Source organism: Pipistrellus kuhlii, unplaced genomic scaffold (assembly GCF_014108245.1).
Source record: "Pipistrellus kuhlii isolate mPipKuh1 unplaced genomic scaffold, mPipKuh1.p scaffold_m20_p_19, whole genome shotgun sequence".
In the NCBI taxonomy this organism is placed as follows: Eukaryota; Metazoa; Chordata; class Mammalia; order Chiroptera; family Vespertilionidae; genus Pipistrellus; species Pipistrellus kuhlii.
Genome location: NW_023425504.1, coordinates 12,576,079 through 12,598,822, shown reverse-complemented (window position 1 = coordinate 12,598,822; position 22,744 = coordinate 12,576,079). Strand labels below are relative to the sequence as shown.

Genomic DNA, 22,744 nt, shown 5'->3' with positions numbered 1-22,744 from the left:
CTGGCACAAGAACAGGCATATAGATCAACAGAACAGAACAGAGAACTCAGAAATTGACCCAAGCCATTATGCTCAATTAATATTTGAAAAAGGAGGCAAGAGCATACAATGGAGTAAAGACAGTCTCTTCAGTAAATCATGTGGAAATTGTACAGCAACATGCAAAAAAAAAAAAATGAAACAAGACCACCCACTTATATCATACACAAAAATAAACTAAAAATGGATAAAAGACTTTAAAATGTTCTGAAAACATGGAAATCATAGAAGGAACCACAGGTAGAAAAATCTCAGATATCTCCTGTTGCAATATGTTTGTAGATATATCTCTTAGGGCAAGGGAAACAAAGAAAAAAACAAATGGGACTACATCAAAATAAAAAGCTTCAACAAAGCAAAAACAAAACAGGCATCAACAAAATGAAAAGGTATCCCACTGTATGGGTGAACATATTTGCCAATTATACATCTGATAAGGAGCTAATTTCCAAAATATATAAAGAACTCATGCAACTCAACAAAAGGAAGGCAAATAAATTAAAAAATGGGTAAAGGACCTAAATAGATACTTCTCCAAAGAGGTCATACAGATGGCCAAGAGATATATGGAAAATTGTTCAATGTCACTAATCATCAGAAAGATGCAAATTAAAATGACAATGAGGTGCTGATAGAATAGCTACCATTAACAAATAAACAAGTAAGTGCTGGCAAGGATGTGAAGAAAAGGGAATAATACACTGCTGGTGGGAATGAAGACTGGTAGAACCACATTGGAAAATGATATGTAATTTACTAAAAAAATTAAAAATGGAATTGCCACCGAAACCGGTTTGGCTCAGTGGTAGAGCATCGGTCTGCGGACTGAAAGGTCCCGAGTTCGAATCCGGTCAGGGGCATGTACGTTGGTTGCGGGCACATCCCCAGTAGGGGGTGTGCAAGAGGCAGCTGGTCGATGTTTCTCTCTCATGGACGTTTCTAGCTCTCTGTCTCTCTCCCTTCCTCTCTGTAAAAAAAAAAAAAAAAAAAAAAAAAAAAAAAAAAAAATCAATAAAATAAATAAATAAATAAATAAATAAATAAATAAATAAATAAATAAAAATGGAACTGCCATTTGACCAAATGGTTCCACTTCTAGGAATATATCCTAAGAATCCCAAAACACCAATGAGAAAGAATCTATGTACTCCTATGTGCGGGGGGGCCTGATAGCGGGGATCTCCCTTTTCTGCGTCCCGCACAGAAAGAGAGATGAACGAACCGGTTCTAAGTGGAGGTGCCCAGGGATTGAGAAATATTAGAAATAAAGAGAGCAGGCATAGAAATAGATTTCAAGCTGGGAGCTGGGAGGGCCGCCGAACTCCTCTGCTGGAGAGACTGACTGTCGATCTCCTAAGCTACACAGAACATCTATTTATACTCCAATCCAACAAGGGGTTTCACAGGAAAACAAGGAGCCTGGGAGAGCCCAGGTTCCACTCACTCCTTCCTCCTGGACAAACACAAGCTAGGAACTAAGAACATCTCCTCAATCCCAGGGCGGGAGTGCAACTGACATGACTCTGCCAATATCCCGGCCCAGTCAGCAACAATCTATAGAATGTCCAGGTGTCTTCCCATTTGGCCCTCTACATCTCACCCTTTCTTTTTAAAAAAAAAATAAAAAAATTAAACATTAAGAATAAAACTCTAAATTAAAACAATTGCAAACAATGCCAATGCAAAACTAAACTACATACATGTTATCATTTTTAAAACTTGAATGTCAAGAGCAAAACTCTGGCTATTAAATAACAAAACAACAATATGAGAAATCAGAATTATGGACATATTAACATTTTTAGCTACCAAATGAAAGAAAGTCTCTTTTGCTGGTGGTGTATATTTACTCAGAGTCCTTGGACTTGGCTGTGCAAGACTTTGCAGAAGACTGGAAGCTAACAGATGCTAGCAAGTGCAGGCACATGGTTGAAGACATAGCTTCCACTTTAGTCTCTAACTTCTTCAGATGATTCCATGTTGGCACCACAGTCCCTTGCGTAGCTTTCAGTTTTCTTCTCCTTCCGCTTAACTGTCAACGGGCTCAATGCTCAGTCCTTTTGGGTAAAGGGACACAGGAGCTTCTCTGAGTCCATTGTGGTGACTATCGTAATGCTCCAGCACCTGAATTGGCTGCATTGCTCCTTCTGGAAAGATATAAAATACGACCTCTTCCCCACATTATTACTGAATCTGATAAAACTCTTTGGTTTATGCTTCCTTCCACCTGGCTGACTTGCTGGAGGCTATTGTACAGGAGGCCTGATGCCTTTCACCTGCTGCATGATCCTCTGAATCACAATTCAAAAAAATTTAAAGTATAAAAAGGATGACAGAGCTTCTTTTGAGGTGACACATAACATTTATCTCCAACTTTTTAAATGATTTTAAGAGTACGATTGACTTTTTCCACTGAGTGACATGTATTTTACCAGATTTGATTAGGTTTAAGTCCTTGGGGATTTACCCCTAAAGTTGGCACAGACAGGTGGATAACACACTGCGGACATTGCTTCCAATAAAACATGGAGATTGTCCTTCTCTAACATTTTAAAGGCTGAAAATATCCTCTGAATTAGTGTACCCTATAGTTGCTGTTTCAATAATTTTTGCTTATACTTACCGCAAAAGCACTATTACTATAGGTTGATGGGCTCTGTAGTAAAATCTGTTAAAGCATAAATAAGAGCCTGTATTTCTACTGAAATATAAGAGTTTTGAAGGACCTTTGTTCCCCTGCTGCAGTAGATCCAACTTTTCTAGAACTGGATCCATCTGTAAAAATGGTTAATGCCTGAGCTATAGCATCTCTTTTAATGTGGCAGTTAATACCCTGTGTTAGAAATAAGGCACGCCCCTCAAGTCAAGGGTCCTGGTAGAACACAAAACATCAATCATTGACTTCTATGTAGAAAGTGTGCACACATGTCTAGAAGTGCGTGAACACCAACCTTCCTTGCCCTTGGTCCTGGGCAACCTGCAGCAATGCACAGGTGCTGACTGCTATCATGGCAAGGCATCTTCACTATCTTATTTCTGGACTATTTCTCCTCTGTTATTGTGAGCTCCTACTTATTCTGTAGTTGGAACAGCCCTATCAGGTCCTCTCTGGGATTTGTTGTTGCAGGAATCCATACAATCTTGGAGTTTTCTGGAAATATAAACATATTCTCGACCAAAGTTCAATAAAGAAATCTTTTCCACAAATTAGACTTAGGACCCGTTTGATTTTTTCCCCCCAAATGATTTTCCTAAGGCTTAACATCATGTGTATTTTTCATCCTGCTGTTAGCATTACAAATGAAAATTAGTTTTTAAAGAAAAATTTTTCTGGATATGTTTCCTTACATAATATTTTCCCATTATCCCCCCGTTTTTATTTAATTATTAGGAGGCTTTGGAAAATTTTTATAACACAGTTTTGATAACTTTACATTTTAATTTTTTGCACAAAAATATGACTACTTTAGGGCTAATTGCATGTTAAGCAATTTTACCATGAAATGAACTACCAATAGAAATTTTAGTTAATAGTTTAGGAACAGCTTTTTGTACAATTAAATTTTCTTGAATATTTACTTATTTCAATTAGCCAATTTAAATTAATCTGAAAACTTGACTACTATTTTACAATAATTTTAGTTTACCCTGTAAATATTAATGGAAAGGATTATTTGCATCCTTGAGAAAGTTCTAAGTATTCTTGGATTTAGGCTAGATTTAGATACAAGGCAGCTGCCATCAGCCACTTCTCTGTTGTCTGGGTCCCGATCTGAGCTGGACAAGTCTCCGTTTATTGCCTGGGCCCTGATCTGAGCTGGGCATGGGAAGCACGAAGCAGCCATGGGGAAGAAGACCTTTCTTAGAAGGTGCGAAGGTTCAAACCCCTGCAATGTTGAGGGGGGGGTGAGGATCTGTGCCCCACCTCTGTTGACCCCCAAGTTCTCTCCTGATGGCCCCCTGCAGCTGTGCCTGTCTTAGGTTGTCCCTCCCTTGAGGAATCTTACCTGTCATTGGCTAATCAGCCATCCTCCGGGGCCAAGCAGGGTGATGTGAGGTTCAGTTCTGTCTACTTGGTATCCTATGCCCCTATGGCATCCATGCCCAGCACCTGCCTTAGAATCCCCTTGCCTGCTGACGGGGCCCTGGCATTGATCACATATCTTGGGGAACCCAAGTTTCTTCTCCAGGGGGGTCCAGCTTATGCCCTTGGGCAAGAGACAGATCCACGGTACCATCCACCATGAGGCTTCAACCTCAGCATGAGCTGAAAACTCAGGCAACAGCTGTGGGCAATTGGATTGTGACAAGAGGGTCCCTCTTTGGCAAAAAGAGCAAGAAGGGCCAATATATTGGGTCGGCAACTAAGTACTTGCGGATTTTTAAAAGAAAATCAAAGACAATTTTTTCATGGAACTAAATAACTTTATTCTGTAATGTATTGCCCATTTTGATCAATGACCTTTTGCCATCTTTCAGGCAGCATCATAATCCCACGTTCAAAAAACTTCTGGTTTTTATTAGCAAAAAACTGAATCAGGTACGATTTGACATCATCATCATTATTGAAATTTTTACCATTCAAGGAGTTTTGTAAAGATCGAAACAAAAAGTAATCAGATGGTGCAAGGTCAGGACTATATGGTGGATGTGGCAAAACATCCCAACCAAGCTCCATTAATTTTTGCCGAGTGACCAAAGATGTGTGTGGCCTTGCATTGTCATGATGGAATACAACACCTTTTCGATTTGTCAATTCGGGCCGCTTTTCTTCAACTGCATTGTTTAATTTCGTTAGTTGTTCAATGTAGACATCAGAATTGATCGTTCGGTTGGGTGGTAAGAGTTCAAAGTAGACAATTCCTTTGTAATCCCACCAAACTGATAACAAAACCTTCTTTTGATGAATATCAGCTTTTGATGTTGTTTGAGTTGGTTCACCTGGGCTGCTCCATGATCTTTTCCACTTGATATTGTTGTAAACAACCCATTTTTCATCGCCAGTTATCAGTCGTTTTAAAAATGGATCATTTTCATTACATTTCTTTAGCAAATCGCAGCTGCTAATGCGTTGCGTTAACTGTGATTCTTTCTGTTCGTGAGGAACCCATGTATCGAGTTTTTGAACATAGCCAAGTTGTTTTAAGTGATTTTCAATGCATGTATGTGATACATGAAGCTTCTCTGCAATCTCACGTGTTGTACTGTGACAGTCCGAATTGATTATTGCTTTGATTAGGGCGTCATCAACTTCAACTGGACGACCAGAGCGTTTTTCATCTTTGAGTGAAAAATCACCAGAACGAAATTTGGCAAACCAATTTTGACACTGCCGTTCTTTTAAGGCTTCGTCACCATAAACAGCACATAACTTTTTATGAGCTTGGGATGCTTTTTTCCCTTTGCGGAAATAAAGAAGCAAAATATGACGAAAATGTTCCTTTTGATTTTCCATTTTTAAACGAACGCCAAACGAAAACTACAAAACAGATCAAAAAACTTTTTTTACTGATTAACAGCTGAATAGCCAACTATCAAACAACAAAATGTGTTTTACATTTGTACTACGTCTGCAAACCTAAAAATTCAACTGAAGCCATATATGTGTGAAACCCGCAATTACTTAGCTGCCGACCCAATAGAATGCTTAAGTGCCTTCCCAAGGGGCCTTCCACACAGTGAAAGGGATTATATCCTTTCTTGTGCATTTTAAAATTGCTGCCAAACATTCGAAGAATTAGTTTACAAGTTTGTTTGGGATAAATGTACAATATGCTGTTATAAAATATCAAAAATTATAATGACATTGTAGAATAATATCATGTAAGGATATTCTTTGCTTTAGTCCATGATAATGTAATTTCAAACTGGAAGAAATATTTAGTTACTTCGTTTTGCCCTTCTAAAGAGGCCAAAACCTTCATAAAATTTAAAATATATGTATATAAGTAACATATATTAATTTTTATTTAATAAAGCAATGACTAGCTGTTTCTGGTTTTTATTAGAATTGTTTATAAAATTATTAGCTTTTCATTTTGCTGAAAACCTTGATTATAATTTGATAATCTAATTTATTTAAGTAATTAAAGTAGGTATCTTCATTTTAAAGCAAATTTACTTCTGAATTCACAAGCCACAAATGTTGCCCTGCCTCTAGCGTAATTAAAAAATGCAGGTGGCTACATAAAGTTAGGATTCAATTATAAAAACATTGGATTCTCATGTAACTTAATTTATATGACATTGCTTATATTGTAAAAGCTAATTCATAAATCAACTTAAGTAGTTATCTTTAATTTAAAAAAAGGCAATGAAACTTATTCAGTAAAATTTATAGGTTTGATACTTTATTGGTCTGATCCAAAAGCATAAAGTGTCCACCTATAGCCAATTCAAAAATGCAGGCTGCATGAGGCCTTTTGTCTTTCTTGAAATTCTACTGCTGTTGAAAATTTTGGCTATATTTAAGAAGTATATTGTTTTTGCTTTTCTTACAAGTGAAAACTTTCATAACATTTAATATATAGTGTATAATTTTTTTAATCAATCTTTATTGTTCATATTATTACAAAGGTTCCTCATTTCTTCCCTCCTCCACCAGGTTCCCACCCCACCCTCCGCCTCCTCCCCACCCCCCATTGTCCTCATCCATAGGTGCACAGTTTATGTTCAGTCTCTTCCTCCCTCCCTTTCCCCGATAGTAAATCCCTTTTCAGATAGTAAATCAGTTACTTAGCATTTTCTCATATCAATAATACCTCCACATGCCCAATGATACACTTCACACAAAAGACATTTCCAAATAGGTCAACCAGCCTCATCCAGGCCCCACCCAAGGCACTCACAGATCAACACCCCAGTGTTATACTAACTCAACACATCCAGATCTAAGCCTTCATCACTTGATTCAGCAGACCCTCAAGTTCCCACAAAAGTTTCCAGCCATGTCTGAGAGGCAGCCGTGGGGCAGGGGCAGGCAAGGAGCGAGCTGTTCCGGGCCTGGCTGCTCCGGGCCTGGCCTCTGTTGCTCTGGTTCGTTCCACAACCAGCTGCTCCGGGTCTGGTCACTGCCGCTCCCGACCTAGTTGCTCTGGACTTGGCTGCTGCTGCTGCTCCGGGCCTGGCCGCACCCAACCCGGCTGCTCTGGGCCCGGCTGCTCCAGGCCTGGCCGCTCCCAGTCTGGCAGCTGCTGCTCCGGGCCTGGCTGCACCCGACCCGGCTGCTCCGAGCCTGGCCGCTCCCAGCCTGGCAGCCACTGCTCCGGGCCTGGCTGCACCCGACCCGGCTGCTCCGGGCCTGGCCGCTCCCAGCCTGGCAGCTGCTGCTCCGGGCCTGGCCGCTCCCATCCTGGCAGCCGCTGCTCCGGGCCTGGCCACTCCCAGCCTAGCAGCTGCTGCTCCGGGCCTGGCCGCACCAGACCCGGCTTCTCTGGGCCTGGCCCCTCCCAGCCTGGCAGCCGCTGCTCCGGGCCTGGCCGCTCCCAGCCTGGCAGCTGCTGCTTCGGGCCTGGCCGCACAAGACCCGGCTGCTCCGGGCCTGGCCGCTCCCAGCCTGGCAACTGCTGCTTCGGGCCTGGCCGCACCAGACCCAGCTGCTCCGGGCCTGGCCGCTCCCAGCCTGGCAGCTGCTGCTCCGGGCCTGGCCGCTCCCAGCCTGGCAGCTGCTGCTTCGGGCCTGGCCGCACAAGACCCGGCTGCTCCGGGCCTGGCCGCTCCCAGCCTGGCAACTGCTGCTTCGGGCCTGGCCGCACCAGACCCAGCTGCTCCGGGCCTGGCCGCTCCCAGCCTGGCAGCTGCTGCTCCTAGTGTATAATTTTTATTTGATAAAGCTTTCCATGTGATTTCAAGTATCAATCTGTTTAATTTAAAAAAATATTTATTTTAAGAGAGAACAGACTTTTGAACATTTCAGGGCCTGTGAAACATGCAAAAGTTATTCTCAAAAACCCTTGAAATACTCTTGGAAAGATCAAATATATAATCTATTTATATATATGACTTAAAAGATTATATACTTAAATTATCTTAGAGAATATCAATTACATTTAAATTTGAATTAATGAATTAATCTTCTTTCTTTTAAATCAGACCAAACAAGTAACATATTTTGAATTCCTAATTATATAAGGGAAAACACATTTTAACTATATAATTTCTCCCCATTTAATTTGCATTTTGAACTTTTAAAGCTGGCAAGTCAAATATATTTTGCATGTTAATAACACTTTACATTTCTAAGAAAATATTGTACAAGACATAATTGTAGAGGGGTGGAACCCTGGGTTCAAAATAAGACCATCAGAGGCTGATAATTTATTTTTAAAAAGCAAACAAGGATTTATTGAACTGGCCAGGTCAGCCGCAAGAGCACCACACGCAGGCGGACTCCAAACGACTGCGAGGCTTTAGGGGCAGGTAGTTATTTTAAAGGTTCTGAGAAGGAAAACCCCCATTCAACAACAAACTGTTGTTTGGAATTTTCTGCTGTTCTTCTTAGATAAAATGTTGCTTTCTAGTTCACTTTAGCCCGTTTGAAGAATGATGAAGATAAACCTAGCTGTCTGACCTTGCAGGCCAGAGACCAGACATGCCCACAATCTCAATAACATGCCAGGTGTACTTTTCTTAATTGAACAGAACAGCATTGTTTTTCAAGGCCAGCATCGAGATAACCACTAAGTGCACATAGGGCTGGCTCTTTAATAAAAAAAAGGAAGTTCTGCCTGTAACCTTGCTTAGAATTTGAATTCATCCTGTTTCAATAATTAAGAGCTTCAATTTTGTTCTCTAGATTTTTTTGATAAGGCAAATTTAAACTTTACTTTTTTATTTATATAATTAAGAGCCAACTTCCAAAAAACAGTTTTTTGCCACAGGAGTTTGGAGGAAGTTTGTAGCCATTCAATGCAAATTACCACCTCCCTTAGCTTACTGGAAGAGTGGTTAGAGCAATTAAGGTTGCTGACCAGCCTTCCTGGCTTCCTGTCAACATCTCTCTTTTAGTGAAACTGATTTGTTTCAGGCATCATGGCAAAAATAAAAAAAAGACACTTTAAACTTTCAGAACTTTAAAATTTTCAGGTAGCAAATCAAATATTAGCATTTCTCAAATCAATAATACTTTTACATTTTTAAAGTAAATAAAAATGTAAAATAAAATATAAGGCATATTTAATTAATAGACTAACTTCAATTCTCTAGACTTCATGCAAGGCATACTCAGATCAACATTTCATTATTATAACAATTCAATAAATTTAGATTTAAGTTTTTATCATCTGATTTAGTAACTTCCAAATTCTTTTAAATTTCCAGCCAATTGGCCTGGCCCAGCCTTTGATTTTCAAAATGGTCACAATTTTCCTGCGGGGGAGGGGGAAGTCAAGTGATAAACTCTCAGCCATTCATAGTAAACTTGCTATCTCCTTTCCGGTGTTTACTTGCCTTTGGGCAGGAATCTCAAGTGCTGATTTAAATGCCTTGGGAAACTATCCTGTATTCATCTCCATCACCTATAAGGTTAAAAACAGTCTCTCTGTTTTGTTTTTTTTTAAATATATTTATTGATTTTTTACAGAGAGGAAGGGAGAGAGATAGAGAGCTAGAAACGTCGATGAGAAACATCGACCAGCTGCCTCTTGCACACCCCCTACTGGGGATGTGCCCACAACCAACGTACATGCCCTTGACCAGAATCGAACCTGGGACCTTTCAGTCCGCAGACTGACGCTCTACCGCTGAGCCAAACCGGTTTCGGCATCTCTCTGGTTTTTATTCTGTACCCAGCAAAGAGTAGAGTACAGCTCAAAAACTATGTGCACTCTTTTTAAACTGGCTTTTCCCCTTTACATGTGCACAGAAATCCCTGATCATTTATGAATTCGTAAAAGCTTTAAGTCATTAGCTGGAAAAAAAAGATGGCGAATATGAGGCCTCTTAAAGTCGCTATTTTGGGGAGTGGCGTCGTTTATCTATTGTTTTATTTTATTACTTCTTCAATGTTTATTTATTTTTATTTTTAAGGAAAGAAAAAGATTTTAAGATAAAGAATTAATGGAAGTTGCTAAGAAATTCCTTTAATCTCTTTTACTTGGTTATAAGTAGTTTACACTTGGAGGCAGTGGAGGTGCAGATGGTATTCTTAAAGATTTGCACCCTTCCACTCCAGGCTGTAAGGTCGTGGCTGCACCTCATTTAAACATTCTTGAACTCTCCGGTGCTGAATAAAAAAATAAAGTAGGAATAGGAATTTTTTCTGGACTTTCTGCTGAGTATTGGTCATGCAACTGCTTTCTAACCATTTCACAGGTTTCATCAACAAACTTTAAGAAAGAAATCAAGAATCTGACTACGCTTAACAGAATCTCTTTGAGCCATGAGAGTAGTTTAAAGCATTTATAAGGATTACCCATGTTTTACTCCCAGCTAATTCAATTTCACAACAATACACTCCCTCTACCCTACAGTTCCTTAAATCTGTGGCGCATGCAATTCTTGGGAGCTATCCCTTGCCTTACCTCTTGTTGCCTCTTTTGGCCCACGCCCCACGTTGGGCACCAGAATGCAGGGGGCCTGATGGCGGGGACCTCCCTTTTCTGCGTCCCGCACAGAAAGAGAGATGAACGAACTGGTTCTAAGTGGAGGTGCCCAGGGATTGAGAAATATTAGAAATAAAGAGAGAAGGCATAGAAATAGATTTCAAGCTGGGAGCTGGGAGGGCCGCCGAACTCCTCTGCTGGAGAGACTGACTGTCGACCTCCTAAGCCACGCAGCACATCTATTTATACTCCAATCCAACAAGGGGTTTCACAGGAAAACAAGGAGCCTGGGAGAGCCCAGGTTCCACTCACTCCTTCCTTCTGGACAAACACAAGCCAGGAACTAAGAACATCTCCGCACTCCCAGAGCGGGAGTGCAACTGACATGATTCTGCCAATATCCCAGGCCCAGTCAACAACAATCTATAGAATGTCCAAGTGTCTTCCCATTTGGCCCTCTACACCTAAGTTCATACCAGCAGAATATACAATAGATAAGATCTGGAAACAACCCAAGTACCCATCAGTAGAGGAGTGGATAAGAAAGCTGTGGTACAATTATACCATGGAATACTATGAATCAATAAAAAAGAAGGATCTCCTACCCTTTGGGACAGCATAGATGGACCTGGAGAGTATTATGCTAAGTGAAATAAGCCAGTCAGAGAAAGACAAGTATTACAGGATCTCACTTATATGTGGAATCTATTGAACAAAATAAACTGATCAACAAAATATATCCAGAGACATGGAATCATGGAACACCTGAGGAAGGGGGGAGGCATAGGGCATGAAGAGATTAACCAAAGAACATATTCATAGCCCATGGACACAATAGTGCAGTGAAGGCCTGGGGAGGGGGCGGGGCAGAAGCAGGGTAGAGAGGGTCAATGGGGGATAAAGGAGGACACCTGTAGTATTTTCAACAAAAATAAATTTTTGATCATCAATAGAAATGGTTAAATTGTAGCTAGCAGGTTTTGGCGTATGATGGATATCAGCCATTCTAATGAAGACAAAATAATTTCTGATTTTCAAAAAATCTGATAAAACTATACTAATGATTCACAATCTTTCTAATGTTTACCTTCTCAAAGAACTGTTCAGGAGATAAGAGATCAACTGAAGGACTTGTATGCATGCATATAAGCATAACCAATGGACGCAAAACTCTGGGGAGGGAGGGTATGTATGGGAGTGGGGGGAATTGGTAAGATATGTACACATATAATACCTTAATAAAAAAATGGAAAAAATTAAAAAAAAAAAAAGGCAGCCAGCAGCAGGTCAGACTAAAAAACAAAACAAAACAAAACAAAAAAAGAACTGTTCAGTAGGATAAAATAAATTGAGAGTAAAGTACAATAGAATCAAAACTGAAAAATTACAAGATGATGCTATAACTTATGTTAATGCAAGCAATGCAAGAAATATATTGAGTCCTTTCCATATCAAAAAGTTTGTATTCTTAAAAGAAAATTCTGGTGCCGACATTCTAGGAACTTCTGCCTTCTTCTAACACTAAGAAATATAAAGAACTAAAGTGGCTAAACACTAGCAACTGAATTCTGTACTATTTCAAACTTCTCTCTGATATTCAAGTCAAAGCAAGTATTTGTTCCTTAAGTCTTATTACAAAAAAGCTCAGTCAATGGACTCTACTAGAAGTCAGAGCCAATGTTTAATACAATAGTCAATAAATGTCACTATCAGTGTTTCCATTAACAAAGGAACATTGAAATGATGTTCCTTGAAGGCTAATCATGAAATAATAGAAACTGAGCATTAAATTATTAAAAATTAATTTATGATCTCTTTAAGCAATTCTGAAAAGCCACACTGAATTAAAAAAAAATGCTTAAAATGCAGTTAAGGAAGATTTATTAGTTTAATCTAATAAATTTCCCAGGTTGCTTTGGACATCTACTTATCTTTTCTTAACATAAATTATAGTATAAAAAATTGGTTGACATTTGTATGTGTTTAGATCTTGTATATGTGAATAATAATCGATACTCATTGGTAACTATTTCATAAAGATAATATAGGCAATTGAAATTTTCCATAAATATTCATACACATGTAAATATGTATATAAAATACCTCTATATGTAGAACAATTCCTATTAATAAAAATTGATAAAGCCCTGAAAAAAAGATTGACTTCAAAAAACAAGTAAATTTGAATTTCCCTTAAAAATATGTGGGTATTGGCCTCTCTGTAATTTCCAACTCCTTGAACACCCATTTATGTATACACTAGTGGCCTGGTGCACAAAATTCATGCACATTAAAAGGGAATTAATTAGAGGAAATATTTTTATATTGCTATTTGCCCTTTCTATATAATAGAAATGTCAGAGATAAAAGAAAATTAGTAAAATGTATATGAAAATCTTCCTCCTGTCAGAGTCTGGGGCACACTGTGGGACCCAGAGTCAAGTCCTCACCCACTTGCACACACCTTGAAATTGTGTGAGACCCAGCCCCAGCCAGCCCCACCCCTATTGGGATAGATCCAGACCCGGCCGGCCCCACCCATCAAGCCCTGCTGGGCAGGGGAGCACATGCTGGGTTGGGGGTGCAGCCTCAGGTCCCCTGGTACACTCTCAGGTCTTCCAGCTGGAGGCAAAGGACATGGCCTGAGGTCCTCCAGCCTGGCCCCAGGGCAAGGCGTGTACCTTGAGGTCCCTCTTTAAGCCCTGCTGGGTGGGGGGTGTGGCCAGAGGTCCCTCACCAAGCCCTGCCAGGCAGAGGGTGTGGCCTGAGGACCCTGGTCAAGCCCTACTGGGCTGAGGGCAGGCCTGAGGTCCCCCATGATTCCCTGCAGGCAGGGAGCACAGCCTGAGGTCCCCTGCCAAGTCCTGCCAGGTGGGGGGGCGTGGCCTGAAATTGGGGGTGTGGCCTGAGGTCCTCCTGCCCAGGGCAAAGGGTAAAGTCTGATGTCCCCCAGCCTGGCTGGGGCACATGCCTTGAGGTCTCCCGTGAAGCCCTCCTAGGCGGGGTTGGGAGGGTGGAGGTGGTGGTGCAACCACAGGTCCCCAACCCCTGCCTGCTACCACGCAACCTCAGATCCCTGCTGATCACTTGTTATGGGAACCCCACCTCTGTTGTGGGCACAGCCATCTTGTGATTAAGTGAGGGTTAATTTGCATATTACCTCTTTATTATATAGGATAGGCCTGCAGACTACCAGGCTGAGAGTCCAGAGGAGCAGTATGTGTTCTGCCATATGACATGAATCCATGGAATATAAGAGCCAGGTGATGGGGAACTGACCTTTACCTGGTAGAGAAAGAACTATAACTCATTCCTTGGCCTCCTGGGGCCTGGGATTGTGAGAGGGATGTCTGACTGCCTGTTCAGGCGCGATCCTACTGGCAGTTGGACATCCCTCTAGGGGGCCCCAGATTGGAGACAATGCAGGCTGGGCTGAGGGACCCCCCGCCCCCCCAGGCACGAATTTCATGTACTGGGCCTCTGGTTAAATAATAATAATAATGTTCAACACCCTCAAATAATTTATTCTCTCAAACTTTATTCTGCAAGGTTTCCATTTTGTCTCTAGTCTTCTCAAAGGATATAGGAAATATTCCTTGATATATAAACTTTTAGAGCTAGAAAAGAAGCACTACAATACAGCTGAGAGAAAATATGTAAAAAAAAAAATGTGTGTATGTATTTACATACTCAAATCATTTGGTCTTTATATTTTGCTGTTACCAAAAAAAAAGTTTACATGGGAACATTGGTTTAATTTAGAAATAAGACCTTAGGTTTTTGCTGCTTAACAGGAAGCAGGCTTCAACCTACTTACAGTAAATGAATGAAATTACATCTTAAACTTCAATTTGTTGAAATGATTAGGCTGTTCACTGAAACGAAAACATGCAAGAAGCATCTGAAGTGAGGGAATGCATACAACGGACTGATTGGAATAAATCTTACTGCATTTCTCTTCTTTTCTTCTCTACCAGAGCTGTCTTTAGGCTGGAGGTCATAACCTCAACTTCAGTCCAATTTCTGAACACTGAGGTGTGGCCCTAAAAGTACTTTACAAAGTAGGTAGAATACTTCATATGTGGGCAGAGGGGCAGACTGGAAAGGCACTATAGGGTTCTAGTTTCCTTTTTCCATTTAAAAGCTTCCTTTGTAAGTTTCTGACCACTTTATTGATGACATCCTCTTGCTCTCCCAAGGGACCTACATATATCAGGAAGCAATGTTTCCTTAAAAAAGGTGAAGAAAGACATCCTTCTGGGCAATGATTTAATTTACAGTAAAATTAGTCAGGAAGCCCATACCTTTTCTAGAAGAGAAACAATCATCAGTAAGAGCAAAACAATGCTGCAATTATAGTGGATTGATTATTGCTTCTTTTATGTTTACTTTTGTCATTGACAGGCGTATGTTGACCAAACCTGGGCTACTGACCTATCAAGAAACAACAAATTCATATGTTACGGGCAGGGTAAGCTTTCTTGCATCAATTAAAATAATTGGTTTTCCTGATAATATAATAGAGTCACTCTATTATAGCATCACTAGCTGTCTGAGGGTAGTCTTTTAAAAGTATGCAAATGGATCTCCTGGCTGGTGTGGCTCAGTGTTTGAGCTTTGACCTATGAACCAAAAGGTCATAGTTTGATTTCCAGTCAGGGCACATGCCAAGGTTGCAGGCTCGATTCTCAACAGGGTGCCTGCAGGAGGCAGCTGATGGATGATTCTCATCATTGATGCTTCTATCTCTCCCTCTCTCAAATCAATAAAAAATATATTTTAAAAAAGCATGCAAATTACTTTTTCACTTAACATTTTATCTTTCCTTGAAAGCAAAATGTCTATATTAATCGGAAAAATATTTATTATTAACTTTACAATAAAACAAATTTATGGAGTTTGTGAACAGTTGCTACCCAAATATAGTAATACAAGATGGTAGAATATAATAATTTTTCTTCAACTTGTATTCAAAACAATGTGAAAGACCTTTATTTTTTATTTAAAAATATTTTATTGATTTCAGACAGGAAAGGAGAGGGAGAGAGATACTGAAACATCAATGATGAGAAAGAATCATTGATTTGCTGCCTCCTTCATGTCTCACACTGTCGATTGAGCCCGCAACCAGACCAAGAATCAAACCCGACCAGGAATTGAACTGTCACCTCCTGGCTCATAGGTTGATGCTCAACCACTGAGCTGCACAAGCTGGACTTGAAAGACCTTTAAATTTCCCATTTCTGTAGTGCTCTACTAAAGCGGTCTGCAATTCAGAGAGCAGGAGGGGTCAGGTGAAGGAGTTTGGCCAGGAGACTGGGATTTTTGGTCTGAACTGTGCTATTATGTACCTGTGACATTAGATAAATCATAGCTTTAGGGTAAAACTAAATATTTTAAAAAATGAAGGGTGTAAATATAAAGTCTTACTTCTTTGAGGAGATTTTGCTAAAAGACAAAGAAGGATCCCAGAAAGTTAGTCTTCAGAGAAGCTGAAGTAGTGCCTGGTTAAGATAAAAATGCATAAATTTTGGGGTAATCAAAATAATAAAGTATAGAGAGTATAATTAAGCATAGAAAAATCTGGAAAGAAGTAGCTAACAAGTGAATAATAGAATAGAAATATGGCAACTGAAGATATTTAAGGAAGCAACCAACAGATAGGGCTCCAGTTACAAACTAAAAAAGAGTGTTATTACTAGTAGTAAAATAGGTTCTGAATATGTTTTAGGAAAGCTAATTTGTGGGAGTGTGACTCAATTTCTGTGAGGTTGGCATATACTTAGTAAACATGTTGGTTTTTCAAAAGAAATTATAGTTTCCCAGCAATAAAACTTAAAAAATCATATATATTAGGCAAGTATCAGAAATACCAAGCAGCCCCTACTCATACTTGATGACAGCCTGGACAGTGGAAGGGTAAAGATGTCATAATTACTCCTGTAGAACCTTTCTCTTATTGTGATCAAAGCATACATCAACCAGAAAGTTCTGAACCTCTTTCAGGTTTGGGCTAGCTAAGGACAGGGTGGGGAGTATTAAGACAGAGGACTTAAAATGTGTACAATGTGAGTGCAGCACAGTGAATTACTAACAGTACCGATTCAATGCTGAGTGTAGACCAACGGCAATGTAAATTCTAAGGAAAGATAATTGAGGGGAAGGTGACACCTGGGAAAGACTTCATATAGTAGCTCTTGAAAGATTGCTCAAATTGAAGGTCAGAAAGGAGAAATGGAGAGCGCATGCTAGATGTACTAAGGTACAGAAGTAGGAATTAGCATGGTATGTGTGGATAGTTAGAAAAACCTCAACCTTTTGAGCTAAGGCTCTGAGTTGGAGGTAAGGCTGAAGTGGGTGGCTGAGGCATATCATGGGGCCTTCTACCATTAAAATGGGGTTCAGACATTAAACACTTCAACCAATTTAATTCACTTGGTATGTGAAATTGAAGATGACTCAAAGCAAAACCACAGCATTGTTTTCAAGTTTAATACCCAGCTGAAAGGATAAAAAAAATCACATAAGAACCATTAAAACTTAGTTTATCTTGTCACATTTATAGTGTAAAATATATTATTGCTTCCTGGGAGAACAGGCAGCTTGAGATCTGATGGATGAGATAGATGTTTCTACCCTGCAATGGTTTTCTACTTCCCCCCGCCCCCCCTCCCCCGAGATCTGTCAGATACAATTAGAAATTCTTTTTTTCTTGAACTAGTCTTTTAGTTAAACCAAAGAATCACATACCCTGTACTCTGGGTTGACAGAACCCGCCCTGCGGACACCCAGGAAGACCTCCCAGCTTTTCGGGTTCACCAACCCTACTCCTTGGGCCCGCCCATGGCTAGTATGGGCCAGAGGAACAGTCCCTGGCTGCCCTGGACCTGGGAACCCGAAGTCGAGTCCTCAAGGACCCGCCCTTTCCACAGTCCACCCACTTCTGAGGTCTCCTCCCCTTCCATCAGCCCACCTTCCCGACTCTCCACCCAGGAGCTTGAGGAGGACCAGGGACTAGCCTCCATGGACAATGCCACACTCCTCCATGTCATTAGTTAGGCTGCTGGCGGTCGCCTTGGTGGCGGACGCTTCAGCAGTCTTATGGCAGTTGCTGAAGTTAAGGTGACCAGACGTCCCGCTTTTGGCGGGACAGTCCCGATTTTTAACAATTTGTCCCGCGTCCCGCGGCGTTTTAAAAAAGTCAAAGATTCTTTTTTAAAATGCCGCGGGACGCGGGACAAATTGTTAAAAATCGGGACCGGCTGGTCACCTTAGCTGAAGTACAGACCCATGGCTTGCCATCAGCCTCTAGTAGGCCGGGGGCTGTGCAGCAAGCCGTAGTCTTTTTCCCTTTTCATGCACATCTTTACCATTCTATTTTTTTTTTTAATCTTTACCATTCTAGGCTTTGTTCAAGTTTGAGGCACAAGATGGTGGTCGCCACGGAAACCCGTCATTTAGGCCGCGCCCCTCACGCGGCGTGCCAAGCGTGCCCTCTGACGTCATCGATCCGCGTCTACCCAATGGGTGTCCCATCTCTAGGGAGGGGGGAGTGAGAGAAACTATCCAAGAAGCTTGAACCTTCAGCGCGTGCGCAGTACCCAAGCTCCAAGATTTAAATACCTCGGAGTTAGAAAAGTGGTCTAAAGCAGCGTTTTTCAACCGCTGTTCCGCGGCACACTAGTGTGCCGTAGGTGCAGACAAGACAAGAATTTTATAATTTTTCACTATTTTGTTTACTTAATATTTCATAATAAAGTAATTATAAAATACTTTCTTTGTGTTTATTTGATTCCTATTCAAGAGAATTACTTTATATATAGTCAATATAGGCACAGAGTTAAATTTTTTAACATTTTCTAATGGTGGTGTGCCTCGTGATTTTTTTCATGAAACAAGTGTGCCTTTGCCCAAAAAAGGTTGAAAAACACTGGTCTAAAGGGCCTGGTGTCAGAGGGCCACAGCTGAGAGTCCATTTCTTTCTGAAACTGACATACATTATTTAAACCAAACCAGAATGTATTAATTCTTTTCTAATGGTATCTAGCTGTAATTCTAATTCTTCCTGGCTCATAAGGAGCTATGATTCTGTGTATCACATGTCCACGAGTAATTGTTGTAGTTTGTACAAGGGCCAGAAAGCTGGCTTTCCACATCTGCCCCTTTTATAGACACTGTGACCCTCCCCTCCTTTCCCCTTCCCATACTATCCTCCAGGTCCCACTTAGGTAAAGTGAGGGGGGGTGAGGGAGGGGTGTTCTTGATTAAAAATTTGGTCTATATGGAGCAACAAAAATTTTCATAGAATGCAAAAATAGTATTGTAATATATTTTTTAAAATTTCAATATAAGTACAATTTACAAATATAATAAATAAATAAAAATTATGTACAGTAATTAGTATCACTTTCAAGGCCGGCACTAGACATTTTGCCGCCACTATAAATACGAGTACTGTCTGCTAAATTCAAGAAAATTTATGTATTTATAAAATAAATAAATAAATTACCTAAATTATCCGAATAGCTGATTTGTAATGACATCACTTGTTTAACTAGCTTACTAGCACACAGTAGGATGTGTATCCTCTGAGAGACAGTTACAAAATGTTTTCGTTGTTGCCAATCCCCAAAAATGCCATTGTTCATTAAGTCCAAACAATGGTGGTCGAATTCTAACAACTGATCAACAATGCGAACTTTGATAAGCAGTTCTCGATAATCAGTTCTCAACAATTATTTGTTATTATTAAAGTTTAACATTATAAAATTAACAAAAATAATATAAAACTCATATCCTGGCTAAATAGCCACATGGCTGCTAAAAACCGTATATTCCCTTCCCGTTCTCCAGCCATTCCCTAGCTTGTCCTGCATTCTTTCCAAAAATCGGGACTTTTTTTAAAAAGCCGCAGGACGAGGGACAAATTGTTAAAAATCGGGATTGTCCTGCTAAAAGCGGGACGTCTGGTCACCTAACACTTAGGACACATTGTTTTTTCCAGGGCTCAATACTTTTCTTCCCATGTCTTGCTCTGTTTTGTCTTGAACTCTTCATCTGTCTACCTTCCTCTCCCTACCTTTCTCTTTCTTTGATTCCTTTCTTTCTATCTTCACATTAGATTAGCCGACATTTATTGAGTGCTTGCTCTATGGCAGACACTGGGTGTGAGGGTACAACAATGAGTAAAAAACAGTCTGTGCTGCCTAGGAGGTCACTAGACTGTAAATACATTAAGTGCTGGAACAGCACCTGAAATTCGTGTTAGGGATAGAAATGGAATAGCTATGCTCTGTTAACTGTGATTATTTTGTTTTGATTAAAGAAAGCACATTCTAACCTGGTTCAGAGTTAGTTGTTCGTGGGACCTGGGAGATGACCTGGAAATGCAGCACATCCTCCTCATCCTGGAGCTGCCTATTATGAAAAGATTGACAGCCTTATTGTGGAAACTGGAGTCCCCAGCCCCTTTGCAAACCTCCAGCTTGCAATGCCTGTAATCTGTAACCATTATACCCTTTTTAGTCTGCATCCCCATTCATATTCCTTTTGCTTACTTCCCCATATAATCTTTGTCTTTCTACGCCATGTAAGCAGCTGGTTTATGGGAGGGGGGTGCAGAGCAGACTTTTGTGGATGACCTCCTGCTTTCCCATGCGGCCATCATTATTGGAATAAACCAATATACCATATTTTTTCTGTGTATAAGATGCTATTTTTTGGAATGGGGGGTTAAGGACAAATATGTGATACCTTAATCAATAAAGAAATTAATAAAAAATAAAAAATGCCAGTATTTCTCCACAAAAAACAACAAAAAACAACACACCCACAAATCTTATTTTACTTATTTAAAAAAACCCTTCTTAGGCTTCCTTTAACTTTCTGAATAAAGTTCAAATCCTTACATTAAAAAAAGATGCTATTTTTTCCCCTAAAATCGTTAGACTGAAAATGAAGGAGTGTCTTATACAGGGAAGCCATCAGAGGAGGGAGTAGCAGTTCATTCCTTGTCAAATAGGCTTCCTCCAATCATGAGCCTTATTGTTACTGATGTCAGCTGATGCCAAAATTGAAGGTGGAGGTGGAGAGTATGCAGATGCAACAGGGACTGGAGAGTTCTGAGCCCATAAAGATGTCAAAAAATAAAAAGATAAATACCAGTAAGCAAAATTACTTACTCTGCAAAATTCAAACTGGATGTAATCAGCTATGCAAAAGAGCATGGAAAAGAGCTGCAAAAGGACACTTTGGACCTCCTCTCACTGAGTGTATGGTCAGACAGTGGAGAAAACAGGAAGAACAACTCCTTAACATGCCAAAAAAGAAGAAGGCCTTAAGAGGAAAACCAGGAAAATGGGCAAACTTGGAGCAGAGGCTTAAGACTTGGATTATGGAGCAGCACCAGAGTGGCTTATGTATGTTAACAAAGCTTATTCAATGTCAGGCAAGAATGTTTGCAAGCAAAATGAACATTGTGATTTTACAGGAAAGGCAAAATGGTGCTTTCATTTTATGAGGAGAGAGGAGTTGGCCATGAGAACACGAACAAAGTTAGCTCAGAAAATGCCACCAGTTTATGAGGATGATCTCACATATATAGACAGTGACTCAAAAGACAGCAAGTGATACAATAGAAATTGAAGAAAATGATATGTCTGGCACTATTCGTGATAAAGAAGAGAGCAGTGATGCATCAGAGACTGAATAAAGTGATATGCTGCATAATATCATAGTACTGGTATATAAACATTGCCTGTGGTAATTACTAAATAAAAATGTGTCCTGTTTTATGTTTAAAATATTGATTTCTTAATTTTGGGTTGGAAAAGTGTGTCGGGGGTGTCTTACACACACACACACACACACACACACACACACAAAACAACAACAACAACAACAAACAAACAAATAAAAAAAACAACGTTATGTGATTTAACCCTGTCTCTTCCCATGTCTTAACTGGCTCAAGTAGGGACAAGCAGCTGGGACCCGTTGGTTGTTTGATTTCATTTGCACTTTGTCTCCATGTTTTTAATACATCTATTTATTGTGCTAAAACTACAGAACATAAAATTTACTGTCTTAACCACTTTTAAGTGTACAGTTCAGTGGTGTTAATTATATTCACATTATTGTTGTGCAACAGATTTCCAGAACTTTTTCATCCTGAAAAAATTAAACTCTATACAACCTCCTTCTCTCCCTTTCCTTCAGCCCCTGATAACCACCATTCTACTTTCTGTTTCTGTGAACTTCAGTACTTTAGATAGCTTATATAAGTTGTATAGTACTTGTCTTATTGTGATTGGCTTATTGCATTTAGCATAATGTCCTCAAGGTTCATTCATATAACATGTGTTAAGATTTCTTCCCTTTATAAGGTTCTGAATAATATGTATATACCACATTTTCTTTACCCATTCAACCGTCATAGACATTTAGTCTGCTTCTACCTCTTTGCTATTATGAATAATGTTGCTATGAACATGGAATTGCAAATATCTCTTCAAGATTCTACTAATTTTTTTTGAATATATACCCAGAGGTGTGGTTGCTAGATCATATGGTAGTTTTATTTTTAACTTTTTTAGTAATATTTATACTGTTTTCCATAGTGGTTGCAACATCCACATCCCCGCCAACACTTATTTTATGTTGTTTTTGTTTATTAATTTTTTTTGGATAGTAGTTCTAATGGGTGTGAGGTGATATCTCATTGTGGTTTTGATTTGCATTTCTCTGATGATTAATTACGTTAAGTATCTTTTCATATGTTTGTTGGCCATTTGTTGTCTCCAAGTTTTTGGTTCACATCTTTGGTATCTTTTAGCCGTTTAGTCACAATACCTACTAAATGAGAACTTAATTTCAGATGCTATGCTAACCATCTCATTTAATCCTCAGAACATCCCAGGATTTACTTTATCTCTCTATACAAAGAACTTACTCCCAATGGCAATGGCTAATATGTGACAGAGCTGATATTTGAATTCAAGTTAATGGACCCCCGCATAACTGTATTGTTAATACCCTGCACTCTTACATGCGTTGTTTTGATTCAGTATGTATGATTATGGCTCCTGTATTTAATACGGTAGCCTGGTGATATATTCTACTGCTGGCTAAACAACTCTATATGGTTGTCTGGCAAGCAACTGAAA

The 22,744-nt window shown here is 39.9% G+C and overlaps 1 long non-coding RNA gene across 1 annotated transcript; it reads right to left on the bottom strand.

The window, feature by feature from the left end:
• Positions 1-14,096: 14,096 nt before the first annotated feature.
• On the bottom strand, positions 14,097-17,692 carry LOC123652587. The gene is made up of 3 exons (XR_006742016.1): positions 17,554-17,692; positions 16,011-16,084; positions 14,097-15,014 (listed from the first exon to the last, which is right to left on the bottom strand). It is a non-coding gene; the product is annotated as an uncharacterized LOC123652587 (long non-coding RNA).
• Between the last annotated feature and the right edge of the window lie 5,052 nt (positions 17,693-22,744).